General features: G+C 33.7%; 1 protein-coding gene and 1 pseudogene across 2 annotated transcripts in view; both read left to right on the top strand.

Moving 5' to 3' along the window:
* The window catches only part of DPYD (dihydropyrimidine dehydrogenase), an 828512-nt gene that overhangs the window by 115962 nt on the left and 696814 nt on the right, over positions 1 to 15736 (top strand). The window lies entirely within an intron of this gene.
* LOC116753040 lies at positions 5063 to 7606 on the top strand (annotated as a pseudogene).

Below are 15736 nucleotides of genomic sequence, written 5' to 3'. Positions count from 1 at the left end.
TGGTTTTTGCCTTTAGAAAATACAGCAGGAGCTCATTCTTTATATGTGAGACTATGGAAGCATATAAACAAAAAGTTATAATGTTATGTGACTAATAGAATAAAAGGAGAATGCATCAAGGGGCAAAAATTAATTGTTCTCTCATCTATGATCATTTTTATTGTCTTACATGAAAAGTGTCAAATCAAAAAATACCATGGAGAGGATAAGAAATTTGATATAGGCCTTGAATATGGCCAGTTTTACAGGTAGAGGGAAAGGTATTGAACAAAGGGGCAAGATGTATTTCAAGAACAGTAAAGTGATCTGACGTAGAGCAAATTTTTTTCAAGTTTTTTTTTTTTTTTACAGTAAAGGTAGTTTTATTAATATTACGTATCTCCAGCAAATAGTAAAGAGGTTATTATTGCTGTTTGTCAAATCACAAAGTATCTTTATGGTGTTTTTGTATGTATTTGTTTGTGTGTAACTTTTCTTTCTTTCTTTCTTTCTTTTTTTTTTTCATTTTAACATCTTTATTGGAGTATAATTGCTTTACAATGGTATGTTAGTTTCAGCTTCACAACAAAATGAATCAGTTATATATATACATATGTTCCCATATCTCTTCCCGCTTGCGAATTCCTCCCTCCCACCCTCCCTATCCCACCCCTCCAGGCGATCACAAAGCACCGAGGTGATCTCCCTGTGCTATGCGGCTGCTTCCCACTAGCTATCTACCTTGCGTTTGGTAGTGTATATATGTCTATGCCTCTCTCTCGCTTTGTCACCGTTTACCCTTCCCCCTCTCCATAGCCTCAAGTCCATTCTCTAGTAAGTCTGTGTCTTTATTCCTCTTTCACCCCTAGGTTTTTCATGACATTTTTTTTTCTTAAATTCCATATATATGTGTTAACATATGGTATTTGTCTCTCTCTTTCTGACTTACTTCACTCTGTATGACAGACTCTAGGTCTATCCACCTCATTACAAAGCTTTTTTGAATGTATGTTTTCCTGCAAAACTCACATAGGCAGAATTATTTGGTCAGTAATATCTCTCCTTATATACCAAGAATCCTTGGGTATAAATAAAGCAGTACGAGGTTGGCAGGGATGGTGGGAACTATTCAGAATTTCAGGGTGTGAGAGGGGGCAGTGGGAGACAAGTATGAATAATTTGCCAACAATTTCAGTTAGTTCAGGGGCTGGTCTCAGGAGGCTTGTTGGAAATGTGTTTGTTACCATATTCTAGAGGTCAGTTACATAGAGTCTAGCTTGCCAGGATAGATACTTTAAATTACGTCAAGGAGTGATTGTGGTTTTTAAGGAAGGGTGACAGGATTAAATATATTGATAAAACTATGAAGATTATTTTACAGCTTTTTAGAATTCTAATAGGGTAAGAAAATACAATGTGGGGATAGATACAATCATTCATTTATTTAATAAACATTTATTGTGTTTCTGTAATATACCAGGTAATGGGGTTACAGATATGAATAAGGGAATCTCTGCCCTCAAGGGGCTAATGGCCTAGTTGGGGAGACAGATACAAAAATCAAATGCCTGATGTGAAGACTCAGAGCCTCAGCAGTTGAGTTGTTTCCCTGATCCCAAAAATGACATGGCATTTTTTCTCTTGGTCCACGGGCATGACATAGCTTGGCTATTGAACATTCTTTTTTTCTCACTAACTTAACCTCTGCAGCAGCCCTCAGGTGGCTCTGGGTACCCGCAGTGGTACCCTCCTCCTGAGTTTGTCTGTAGTCTGGAGAAGTTGGAGCAAAACTGGACTGAATCTGAAGAGTGACATTTTGTGGCTGCCTTGGTTGGGCCTTATCATCAAGTTGGGTATTACCTCCTCATTTATTAAGGTTCTACTACTGCTATGAGCTTAGAACAAAAAAGAGAGGTCTCTGCCCTTACTCAGTTCTCTGTCATCTCATCCAATCCCTGTTCGTGGGCAGTCTTTGCCAAGCAATCTTGGGCCTGTTCTTTCATCAGTGTCCCAGCTCAGGAATCATTTTAGACCCCTCTGGTGCTTCTTCCTGATCCCAGATGTGAGGATCTAATCCTGGATGTGAGAACCTGTGGCCGGCTATTTAAAACGTGTAAGGGGATACAGCCTACTCTGGAATGTGCTGGCTAAATGAAACAAGTATTTTATTAGGTTTTAACTCATACCCAGACTGGGAAAAAATAATTCAAAAGTTTGTTTTGGCAGTAGAGTAGAGGGTACAGTGGAGGGAATGAGAGATGTAGAGAAATCAGTGACCCCACTAAGATAAAGGTAGAAGGGTATAGAGGTCAACAGAGAAGAGTGTGTTTGAGAAATTTAGAAATATTTAGAAGGTAGATCTGATGAGACTCTGTGACTTAATAGCCTCAATATATTAAAAACTTGATTTAATCTCTGTTGCTCTGTTTAAAACCTTTTAAAGTTTTCTTATGCTTTCAGAATAAAGTCTAATTTTTTTGTGTGTCCTACTAGATAGTAAATCTCATGAGGGTAGGAGGATTGCTATTTTGCTCTCCTTTGTATTCTTAGCCTTACCATAGTATTAGCATATTAGGTGCTTAATAATTATTTGTTGAATTATTGATAAAGATAAAAAATAAGAAGAAGGACATTTATCAAGGGCAAGTCAAAAAAATTTTTTTGACTTTGTATTCAACTTTTTTTCCCTTCCAGTTTTATTGAGATATAATTGACATACAGCACTGTGTAAGTTTAAACTCAAATGTTTTTATTTTGAGTATTTGGATATACATTAATTGAGATAGGGAAAGAGAAAAGAAGAGGAGGATTAAGATGATTTTAGTTTTCAGATGAATTTGAGATAGCTATGGTAAACTCATGTGTAAATTTGCAGTAGGCAAAGGAAAATACAACTCTGCAACTCAGGAAAAAGACTGGAGGTTGCAGCCTAGGATTTGTTAAGTATTTTGATATTTGTAGCCATGGGAAAGCATCTGATTTCGAATGATAGTGCCTGGAATCAGAAAGGAGAATCTAACCAGATGCCTAAGAAAATACTTGGTTTAGGAAAATGTGTGTCAGAGAGAAACATATTTTGGGATTTAAACTTTTTTTTTGCGGTACGCGGGCCTCTCACTGTTGTGGCCTCTCCCGTTGCGGAGCACAGGCTCCTGACGCGCAGGCTCAGCAGCCATGGCTCACGGGCCCAGCCGCTCCGCGGCATGTGGGACCTTCCCGGACCGGGGCACGAACCCGTGTCCCCTGCACCGGCAGGCGTACTCTCAACCACTGCACCACCAGGGAAGCCCGGGATTTAAACATTTTAAATAACTTTCTCCAACAGAATAAATTGGGACTCTGATATGGTGTGTCTGAGCACTTGAACTGTGGCTAGTGTAACTGAAGAACTGAATGTTTAATTTTATTTAATTTTTATTAATTTAAATGTAAATTGTTGCATGTGGTTAGTGGCTATGGTTTGGACAGCATCGCCCCAGAGGGATGTTTTTGAGTTGCTAACATGACATTCACCTTTCTCTCACCGATGGAATTATCATCAAAGGAGAGTCTAGGGTAAGGATAAACCACGTTCACACACATCACACATACACATCATGCACACTCTCAAAAAATGAAGAGTAAAACTGAAATCAGAACATAGTAATGGATATAAAACCAAAATTAACAAATATGATATGGAGGAGACAAGGTGACTATTATTTTCTAAAGACATGACTTGTATGTAGAAATCTCTATGGAATTAACAACAAAAACACTCTAGAAATTAATAAAAGAATTTAGTAATATGGTCAGTTTTAAGATAAAGATGGAAATTTGTGAACTTTTCTGTGTATTACCTGTTCTATGAAGATCCTATGAGGTAGTTATATTAGAGTACCCCAATCATCCAGGACATGTTGAATTGCTCGGCAAATGGTATAAGAGACAGTTGTTTTGCTGTTTAGAAAAAAGAAATCACCTTATATTTTCACCTCACGGGTATTAAAGGAAGTTTCGTGTATATTAAAGAGCTAAAATAAATAAATGAGACAGCCACAGTCCAATAAACTATGAAAGTGACTATCTCTGAGGTTTAGATGGGGAAAGAGATAATAATCCAAACAGTAGTTGAGGAAATAACTAAGCTAAGCTTTGACTGCATTAAAAAAGCTTCTGGGGCTTCCCTGGTGGTGCAGTGGTTGGGAGTCCACCTGCCGATTCAGGGGACACGGGTTCGTGCCCCGGTCTGGGAAGATCCCACATGCCGCGGAGCGGCTGGGCCCGTGAGCCATGGCCGCTGAGCCTGCGCGTCCGGAGCCTGTGCTCCGCAACGGGAGAGGCCACAGCAGTGAGACGCCCGTATAACGCAAAAAAAAAAAAAAAAAAGCTTCTGTATATTGAAAAAAATCACAAAATTTAAAGACAACATCAGTGTTCTGTATTGCCATGTGTGTAAGAGATTCAAAAAAATTTAGGAACTTAGTGTTTAATTGGCAAAGTATGATTCAGAAACCCTTAAAATATTCAACTCTAATGGCAAGCAAAATATAAATTACATAAAAAGTACTAATTCTTGGTTATTGACGTTACTGCAGTTCAGCGAGGAGGAGATTTTTGAGTGCTGGAGATGGAATGGTAAGAGCCATTGTCCCATTCTCAGAGATCAAGAGCAATTGAAATTACTTTTACACTTAAGGAAGGGAGTGTACCAATAAGTACTAAGAACCTTGAAACAAACATACCCCTTTTCATATAAATTTAACTTCATGAAATATACTATGCACAAGACATAGACATTATGGACAATCTGAAACTGTTTCTCAAATTATAGAATATAGCAGTAAACAAATTGAGTAGAACCTAATTGTCTACTATTAAGGAAATAATAAGAAAATGAAGTTTCTAGAATATAAAATAATATATATGGTATATCAATAAATATATATACATAATGGTAAATTGTGGCATATTTAGTTATATCTGGATATTAAAATGATCTTTAACACAGTGTTTTTGGGTGACACGAGTATCATCATGTTCACTGAAAAATACCAGGAAACAAAATTGCATGTAGAACATGATCTCCATTGAATATAAAGAATAAAGAGAAAAAAGATAGGAATAAAATACAGCAAAATATATTATATCTGAGTGGTGGGCTTACACATTTCTCAGGCTTATAATTTTCTGTTCTAAATTTTCTATAATGGGAGCATATTATGAATGATTAGAAAAATAATGAGGTACGTAGGCGCGGACCGGCGTGTTCTTGGGATTAGAGAGCGGGACGTTCGGCTTGCGAGCGGGAACCTCTGAGTCGTGCACGGAGAAAGAACGATTTAATAATGGGTGATGTCGAGAAGGGCAAGAAGATTTTTGTTCAGAAGTGTGCCCAGTGCCATACTGTGGAAAAGGGAGGCAAGCACAAGACCGGGCCAAATCTCCGTGTTCTGTTTGGGCGAAAGACAGGACAGGCTGTCGGAATCTCTTACACAGATGCCAACAAGAACGAAGGCATCACCTCTGGGGAGAGGAGACGCTGATGGAGTATGTGGAGAATCCCAAGAAGTACATCCCTGGAACAAAAATGATCTTTGCTGGCATTAAGAAGAAGGGAGAAAGGGCAGACTTGATAGCTTATCTCAAAAAAGCTACTAATGAGTAATAGTTGGCCACTGCCTTATTTATTATGAAACAAATGTCTCATGACTTTTTATGTGTACCATATTTAAATTGATCTCATACACTAGAATTCAGATCATGAATGGCTGATGTAATATTTCTGTCCTGATTTAAATAAGATTGGCTTGTGGCTAAATAAATATGGTCAGCTTTTTGAATTTTGATAGTAATTCTGGTTCAACAAGTACTATCACTGTTTTCCCTTTCTAAAGAGATGATTAAACTTGAATAAGGAATGTTAAACTTTTCAGGGATATGGCGAATGCCTTCTCAAACCCTATAGGAGATTGGTTTTATATTTAGATTTCTATAACTGGTTATATTAATATATTTAAATATTGAGAAGCTCCCTTCACTGTCTCATAGACCAGCAAGAGTCACCTGTGTTTCAAGTTGTGTTCATTCGCCCGTTAAGGCAAGGGCTGAAGATACACTGACAATGTCCACTTTCCCTTTTTGGTCTTAACTATGCCAATTTAATTAAAATTCTCCATCTAAAAAAAATAAAAGAAAAAAAGAAAAATAATGAAGTAAGAAGCAAAAATGGGAAGAATAAAATAAGATACAAAATCTTGGATAAGTGGCAAAAATCAGATTTTAGACTCCAACTGTGATTTTAGATAAATTAGTCTTTTTTAGTCTTTTTTATAAGATAGGATTAAAAGCTTAATAGGATTGATATGAAGAACAACAATAATGTAGGAGAGAATGCTTTGTAATTTATGAAACTAAGAAAATGAAGATACAAAGTATTACAATGTTTGTATACATTATTTCCATTGAATGGTGTATAGTGCTTATTTCAAATAAATTACATATGTCATACATAATGGAATTGACTGGAAAACTTCGGTGTGGTCTTAGAATGTAGAATGCCAGAGGGAATATTTTTTATCTAACTTATAGAGTCCATTGTAGTTCCATGGCTGTGTGGAAATACTGTACAGGATTTCTGAAAATGATGACATGAAAAAATTTCAAGGACAGAAAAAAATGTATCATCTCCAGGTGAAATCTCTGTCTATAGTATGATAATAGTGAATTTAGAGGTGGAATTCTCAATTTCTTTTCATTTTTTCCTCTTATCTCTGCCAATTCAACCCTCTTATCATACCAAAGTGATTTGATTACTGTATTATATTTTGCACCTGTCATAGTCCCTGTAATCATTTCTAAACATCAAGGGGAAAAGTGGGACCTTTTTAAAAAACGTGGTGTCTCTTTGTCACCTTTTTACTTCCCAAGGCAGTAGTGGGCCATGTGTAGTAGAAATAATGAAATTGGAAGGTACTTCAGTTGAATAACTTAAGAAAATGGGGTGTCAAAATCTGAAAGAAAAGTTACATATAGAATATAGTTCATTAAGAAAAAAATGTAAAAAACTATATGAAGCTTTCTGATAATGACTTAATACACAAAAATATAGATTGGTGAGATCTGTGAATATACCTCTATGGTAAGAATATAAATTACATTTTAGAGTACAGACATAGCCAATTAAGGGTTAGTATTTTATTTGTAGAGCCATACATATTCAGTGAGAGCTGTTACATGTGGTGATTATTCTAAAGATAAACTACCAGGGCATTATATCTCTGAAATCTATTCCTTTTTGCTCAGCTTTGTCACGTGTTAGGAATTCTGTCACTAGATGGTGATGTTGAGTTGCACAGTTTATGTTCTTGGCTTTTTTTCTGGTGCGTGTAATAGTAATTGTAGGTGTACCATAAACCCAGCTATGTATCCAGAGTTAAAACTGAAAGTATAACTATGTAAATTAGGAAAATAATTTTAAGGGATACAGTACATTTTAAACATCATTTAAGTTGAAAGGTAAAAATCCTTTAAAGCTATTGCTTTACTTTAGACTTTGAGAGGTAGAAGGAATATAAATAGCAATCTAAACTTTTCATTGAAAGAGTGAGGTCTGAAGAGAGATTCAAAGACATTAAAAAGAAGTATTTTTCAGTTTTTCCTTCTAGATGTGTTAGTTTATAAAGTACAACTTTAATTTCATTCCTCTGTTAATATCTAGTGGTACTGAGGCTGTTTGCCATCTGATCTAAGGGATGTGTTACTCCTGGTACCTACATATTGTTTTAGTTGCTTATTGTTTTAGTTATATTAATTTTGCATCCCTTGCTAAGCATAATGATTAAACTACACTGGTATTTCTTTAACTGGTACTTCTACATGAATTGAAGTAAAAGACTGTCTCTATGAGTAATTTGGCCATCTGAATAAGACTTGAAGATAAGAATATTATCACTATCCTACTTAACTTTACACTTGTAGATAAGTTTGTGTGTATGTATATATTATATGCAGAAATGTGTGTTTGTATATATATATATGTCCATATATATGTACTCTATCTCTATTAATTTCTATCTTTATTTCTATCTCTATATGAATCTCCCTGTCCCAGTCAAGGAAATCTTGCAGTTTGACAGCATTTGAAGTTTGGAGATCCATTTGCTTTTTAGACATATCTGTTAGAATTACAGTTTTATGCACAACTTTCAATGAAATTCTTTTATGATGGTAAAAAAAGATGAGGGGGAAGAGAAGGCAACCTAAATATTTATGAATAGTGAATTGAATAAGTAGTTTAGAAAACAAATCTAAGGCATGAGAAAATTTGAAGTGGTGCTGAAGAGAAGTATAAAATAAATAAAATGAGAAATTATTAAAATATTTCTAATGAAATCAGCAGGTTGTTTAATGGTATGAAAAGTAAACACAAATTGTTTAAAATCCTGAATGTTATATAATGATCAGTGATTACATATTCAATATTAGTAACATATTTTTGTTTTCAAAGTTTACAAAAATAAAGGTAATTATAAATGCCCATGTGTGTGTATGTGTGTTTTACCTACATGCAAAGTTTGACCTGTGAAATTGGATGCAGAAGCAATGTGTAAGCTTTCTATTTTAATCATATTTCTTGATCCTATAATAATTATATTTCTGCAAGTTTTTTTTTTTTCGCTAAATGGATCAGCAGGAATCTCTGGAAGACACACCCTACCCTCCGCCCCCATTAAGCAGGTTACAAGAGTATCCTCTTTTCTTCCATGCAGAGGAGAATATCTTGTCTTTATCATTTCTTTTAGAGCGAGGCACACACTCTACTATGCACATAAGCACGTGTCTATGGTTTCTGTCACCTAACATAGAAAGAGGGCAACCAGGCTGAATATCTTCAAATTTTATAAAATATAAAGACAAAAGCACACCATCACTTTTTCTAGATAATGATGTGATGGAACTACTTTAATAACACTATTGAAATGCAGCTTAGAAAATGTAGGTTAAGCATTAGGAAAATGATTATGTAAAAATATATGTAATTAACTGCATTTGATTATATATTCTGTGTAATTAAGTTAATGTAATTTGTGTACTATGAATACATATGTATACACACAGTTTACACATATGTGTGCAAATGTGCACACATGTATGCACACACACATACATTTGGTATTATCTGTTTACTGCATAACTTAAGAATGTTACTTTCATTCATTTCAGGGATGAGTGAAAGCAAGATTTGTCATTCAGTTTCAAATGGGCCAAAGATAGTTTAATTTTTTCACCATTCAAGGGAGGTAGAAGAAAAGTTCTATATTAATTTTCACTAATGTTTAATAAAACCAAATATATACCTCATACTTGTGGATTATTTATGGATTTGGTAGCAATTGGCATATATGAATTAGGAGCTATGTTAATTTACTGTTTTCCTCTACTTTGAACTTTTTTTTTTTTTAATTATTTATTTATTTTTCGCTGTGTTGGGTCTTCGTTTCTGTGTGAGGGCTTTCTCCAGTTGTGGTGAGCGGGGGCCTCTCCCGTTGCGGAGCACAGGCTCCAGACGCGCAGGCTCAGTAGTTGTGGCACACGGGCTTAGTTGCTCTGCGGCATGTGGGATCTTCCCAGACCAGGGCTCGAACCCTTGTCCCCTGCATTGGCAGGCAGACTCCCAACTACTGTGCCACCAAGGAAGCCCTCTACTTTGAACTTTAATTAGAATTTGAGTGTGAGAAGTGATTGCATACTTATTAATTATAAATTTGGGGAAACAGCAGCACAAGTAAATCAGGCATGACTTGATACAGTTATATACTTATAAAATGCATTACCATATTCATTAATCTGAGCATTGGTTCTTTCAACCTGGTGCCCACTGTGTAACTAGACAATATGTTCTTAAAAGAAATATTTACAGAAAAAAATCAAATTACTATTGTAACTGCTATTTTATGACAACTTGATACATTTAGAACGATAAAACCAAAACAGAAAATATGTATTATTATATTAGAAGTTACTATTTCAAACAACAACATTAGCAACAACATAAATAAATAGTACTTAACTAAGGTAAAAAAAAAATTGCATTTTTCCTTTTGTAGCAAAAGACTGTGGGTTAAAGACTACAGAGAAAGGATACAGCTTTTGTTTTGCTACCAAAGAAAAGTACAGAGCTGTCTTACTCTAGAATGCTTATCATTTTAGATACAGACTTTGAATGAGCAGCTAATAGCTAAAATTATTTAGGAGATAAAAATTGGTACTGTGAGGATTAGCTTTAATTTTAAGTATCCGTAATTGAAGTGCCCCATTATGATTTTAATGTTATGATAATCTTGTTAACAAGCTGTTGTGTATATACTATCATATTTTAATGTAGTTACAAAGCTTAAGTAAACCATAAAGTAAATTGCTTTTTGAATCAGGCTTTTACAAGTGGAAAATTAGTGGTTTACATGTTTTGAATATGTATTTTGTAATTATATTTGGCATTTTCTACAATTTAAGAAGAATAATAGAATGGGTTTATAGATAATTCATTATTGTTTATAAGTACATTGGTATATTTTGTTATTGCTCATTCTAATTAATTTAGGTTCATTCCACATATAACACAACAGCTGATTCTATTTTTTTTCTGTAATAGTCTTCTCTTCTAGAAGATATACATTGCAGTTTAGTTTTTCTATTTACCATTTCTCATATATCAGCACACTACATTTAAAAGAAGATTTCTACCCTTTCTTATCTATTATTTCTACAGGTTATTGTGATGTATACTGAATTCTATCCATCGAGAGTGTTTGTGTTTACTCTATTTTTTGGGAAGAAAAAATGTATCCCATTCTGACAATTGGTGAAGATAGCTAACTGGTTAGATTTACTTTTTCTGAATTTGTTGCTTAAAGAAACAGAACATGGTAATTTGATAGTCTAAAGCAGAAGTAAGCAAACAGTTTATGTAGAAGTCTGGATAGTATCTTCAGCTTTCTGGGTCATATGGTCTCTAATTGGAACTATTCAGTTGTGCTGGTATAGTGCAAATGCACCCACATAGACAATATGTCATCCAACGGGTGTGGCTGCATTGTTGTGGCTGTGTTCTAATGAAATTTTATTTATGGAAATTGGCAGCCAGCTGGATTTGTCCCATGGGTCATAGTTCACTGACCCCTCGTTAAGAGCAAACTTGACATAAACCAATTAAAATAAATTTCAAAGAATTGTTTGGTACATATATTATGAATTTGTGATTTTCTCTGATTAATAGTAAAAATATTATGAAGCTCTTCCACTGTTATTAATAAGTGTGACTTAGAACATTTACTGAGGTGTCATATCTCCTAGTTTCTGGGCTGTTCCTTGAAACTGAATAAGTTACATTTCCTGGATTACTCATGCAAGTGAACAGGCATGATTAAGAATTAAATTGTCAGTTGCAATTGTAAAGTCACCAATATGCAGGCAACTTGAGGTATCCATGTCAATGCCACTGAATCAGTTAGCATTAATCTGTTATGCTTGTGGTTGAAGAACCATGTACATTATGAAACAGTATAATGTTACTCTCCGGTTTGACACTAGTTAACCACAGTGAGGTACCTATGAAAATTCAACGTTGTGATATAATAGTTTATCAATTATTTTTATAAATGGATGAAGAATCATGGCATCTACTAAAGTACATACATGCTAGCTGATATTTATTGGAAAATATTCATTGTGATGTGTTTTTTGTCCATTTAACTCCTTTATAAGGTTTTGTACCCATGAGACTCTCTGAGGGATTGCCTCTATTTTAAAATTTAATCAATTACTATTTACTTAATAAATCAGTGAATCATGAATAAATATTTTTCTTCTAGTGCACAAAGAAGTTTTTTCTAGGATTCAATGAGAGGCCATATGGGATACTCTGTACTCTTTAAAAAAATGCTCCTGATGTTTAAATTTCAACCTTCCTAATATCTTCCAAGAAACCTTCTAAGAAATTTAGTTAATTTAGTACATGTCCTAACTTTTAGCCCTATAGCTCTTTCCCATTTTAAGGGCCATTACTTTGGCTGGCAAATAGAAGAAATAATAGTAGTCATTTTATTTAGAAGTCTTCCATAACGTCAACTTCCATCAAGTTTTAGTGGAAATGGGTGTCTGTCGTTGGACATCATAGGTAATACTTTTAGTTGATATCTGTGCTGTGTTTACAAACCAATTATCCTGCCAGTATCTCCCTCTATCTTTGAGGAGAGTTTAGAGCAATCTTTCTTTTTTTTTTTTTTTTTTTTTTTAGATAGGTAAGAAAAATGATTTACAATAAGGTTAAATTACTTACTGGTATTATATTTGTCATTGTCATATTTTTCCTTCATATTTCATTTCTTCCTTCATCCCCTTAGATGTTGCTTATAACTTCATATTCTGTAAGGGAATATTGCTTGAGACATTTCTCACCCAGGGCTAAGAACTATATTGAAATATAAACAGTTTGGATGAAAAAGCTGTTTGAGGAATCAGATTTTTTCTTTTTAATAGTGAAACAAGGATAAGAAATTTTTTCATTGTAAAGAAATAAATTACTAGTTTTGACATATAATTATAGTTAAATGATTGCATATGAGTAAAATATATTAAATAATTAAAAAGCATTGGGTAGCAAGTTTGAGCCAGTTAGAACCATTAATTGAAGCCTGAGAATCATTGCTTAGGTTCGGTCATTCCATTAAAATGAAAGTCTATTTTTATTTGGTAGTAATATAAGACTTGTCTTGCAATTCATATTTCTTCAGGATTATTCTGCTCACTTGAAATTTTTATAGAATTGATTGTTCTTTCAGTATTTCCACCAAAATATTTACCTGCTTTTAAGGGTCATGATAAATATTTTTGTCACATATATTTCTATAGATGACATTACTCCAGAACAATATCTTGACTATATCAATACTAATACATACTATTTGCAATCTATAAATATATGAGCAAGTTTAAGATTATCTGAACATGCCAAATTATTGTATACCTCTTATTATTTATTATTTTTATCTGCTTATATATAACAATAAATACATTTTATATATGATGTTGCGTAGAAGTATATTTACACAAATTTCCAAACAGTCTATTTAGGATATGAATAAATTCCTTAACTAAGTTTTATATTTTATATCCTCATAAGTACGTAACATGGTAGATTATTTGGACTTTATATAATTGAATATTACTCAGCCATAAAAGAATGTAATAATGCCATTTGCAGCAACATGGAAAGACCTAGAGATTATCATCCTAAGTGAAGTAAGCCAGACCTGGAAAGACAAATATCATATGATATCACTTATATGTGGAATCTAAAAGGAAAAAAAAGACACAAATGAACTTATTTCCAAAACAGAAAGAGACTCACAGACATAGAGAACAAACTTTCCCAAAGGGGAAAGGGAGGTGGTGGGAGGGATAAATTAGGAATCTGGAATTAACATATACACGGTCCTATGTATAAAATAGATAACCAACAAAGACCTACTGTATAGCACAGGGAACTATCAATATAGTCAATATTTTGTAATAACCTATAAGGGAAAAGAATCTAAAAACGATATATATATGTGTATATATATATATATATATATATATATATATTTATATATAACTGAATTGCTGTGCTGTACACTGGAAAATTACATGATATAGTAACTCAACTATACTTCAATAAAAAAAATTTTTTTAATAAATAAAAAGAAAAAAGATCATGGATGCATACATCATTATTTTAAATAACAAAAAAGAAAAAAAGACCCAAATAAAAAGATCTATCTGACAAGATTCAGAACAAAGCAAGAATGTCCACTCTTAACACTCCTTTTTAATACCGTATTGGAAGTCCTAACTAATGCATAAAACAAGAAAAGGAAATAAAAGGTATACAGATTGAGAAGGTAGAAATAAAACTGTATTTGTTCACAGATGACATGATTGTCTATGTGGAAAATCTGAAAAACATTGACAAAAAACCCTCCCGGAATATTGACAAGAAAACCTCCTGATATATAATAAGCATTATATCAAGGTGGCAAGATACATGGTTAATAAACAAAAATCAATTGTTTTTCTCATACCAACAATGAGCAATTGGAATGTGAAATTCAAAACACATTATGATTTACATCAGCAACCCCCAAAATGAAATATTTAGGTATAAATCTAACAAAATATATGTAAGATCTATATGAAGAAAACTATGAAACTCCAATGGACAAAATCAAAGAAAAACTAAATAAATGGAGAGATTCCATGTTCCTTGATAGGAAGTCTCAGTTTTCTTAAGATATCAGTTCTTCCCAAGTTGATCTTTAGCTTCAATACAATCCTAGTCAAAATCCTAGCAAGTTATTTTGTGGATATTGACAAACTGATTCTAAAGTTTATGCAGAGAGGTAAAAGATCCAGAATAGCCAGTACAATATTGAAGGAGAACAAAGAGAATTTACACTACCCAATTTTAAGATATTCTAGCTACAATATTGTGGTGTAGTATTGGCTATAGAACAGACAGATAAATGGAACAGAATAGGTAGCCCAGAAACAGACCCATACAAATGTAGTCAACTCATCTTTGACCAAGGATCAAAGGCAATATAATGGATACTGGATAGTCTTTTCAATAAATGGGGCTGGAACAACTGGACATCCACGTGCATAAAAATGAATATAAACACAGACCTTACAGCCTTCACAAAAATTAACTCAAAGTGGATCATAGACTTAAATGTAGAATGCAAAACTAGAAAATTCCCAGAACATAGGAGAAAACACAGGTGATCTTGAGTCACTGATAACTTTTAAATACAATACCAAGGCATGATCTGTGAAAGAAAGGTTGATAATCTGGACCTCATTAAAATTAAAAATTTTCTCTGCAAAGACACTGCCAACAGAATAAGAAGACAAGTCACATACTGGGAAAATATTTTCAAAATACATATTAGATAAAGGACTTTTACTCAAAATATACAATGAACTCTTAAAACTCAATGATAATAAAACAAACAACCTGATTAAAAAATGGGCAAAAGATCTGAACATTTTAGTGACCCTAAAGTACACTATGGACTTTGGGTGATCAAGACGTGTCAATGTTGATTTATCAATTGTAAAAGATTATGGCCAAAAAATAAAATCTCTACGATTTTAATATTTTCAAAGTTGATTTCTATCTCAGCATATGGTTTATGCCTAGTGAATATTTCATGTTGACTTGACAAGAAGGTTTATTCTGCAGTTGTTGGGTGTAGTGTTCTATAAATGTCACTTAGAGACAGTTGATAGTGTTATCTAGATCTTCAATATCCTTACTGATTTTTATTTATTTAAATATTTATTTTTTTCTGAGAGAGGGTTGTTAAACTCTTCAAGTATGATTTGAGATTTGTCAGTTTTCTTCTTTTGTTTCTAACAGTTTTTATTTCATGCCCCATTCCCTCTTCCCTTTTTTTTTTTTTCTGTTTGCCTTTTAGAACTTTAGTCTCTATAAGCCTCCCACACAGCACTAGAATTCTGCATATATGCAGCAGGGAGACAGACGTGTTTGTCTGTCTTAATGTTCCACTTACAACACCCCTTCCCTTGTGCCAATGATCACTAAAAGTTTTGGTAATTTCTCCTCAACTTATCTTGAGAACATTCTCCCTTCTCAAGAACTTCAGTTTGTGCAATTTTCCTTGCTTTTTCAGATCTCTGATGCCTCTGAAAATGTTTGTGGTTTATTCAGCTT

This window comes from Phocoena sinus, chromosome 1, assembly GCF_008692025.1.
Source record: "Phocoena sinus isolate mPhoSin1 chromosome 1, mPhoSin1.pri, whole genome shotgun sequence".
NCBI lineage: Eukaryota > Metazoa > Chordata > Mammalia > Artiodactyla > Phocoenidae > Phocoena > Phocoena sinus.
This window is presented reverse-complemented; position numbering and strand designations above follow the sequence as displayed.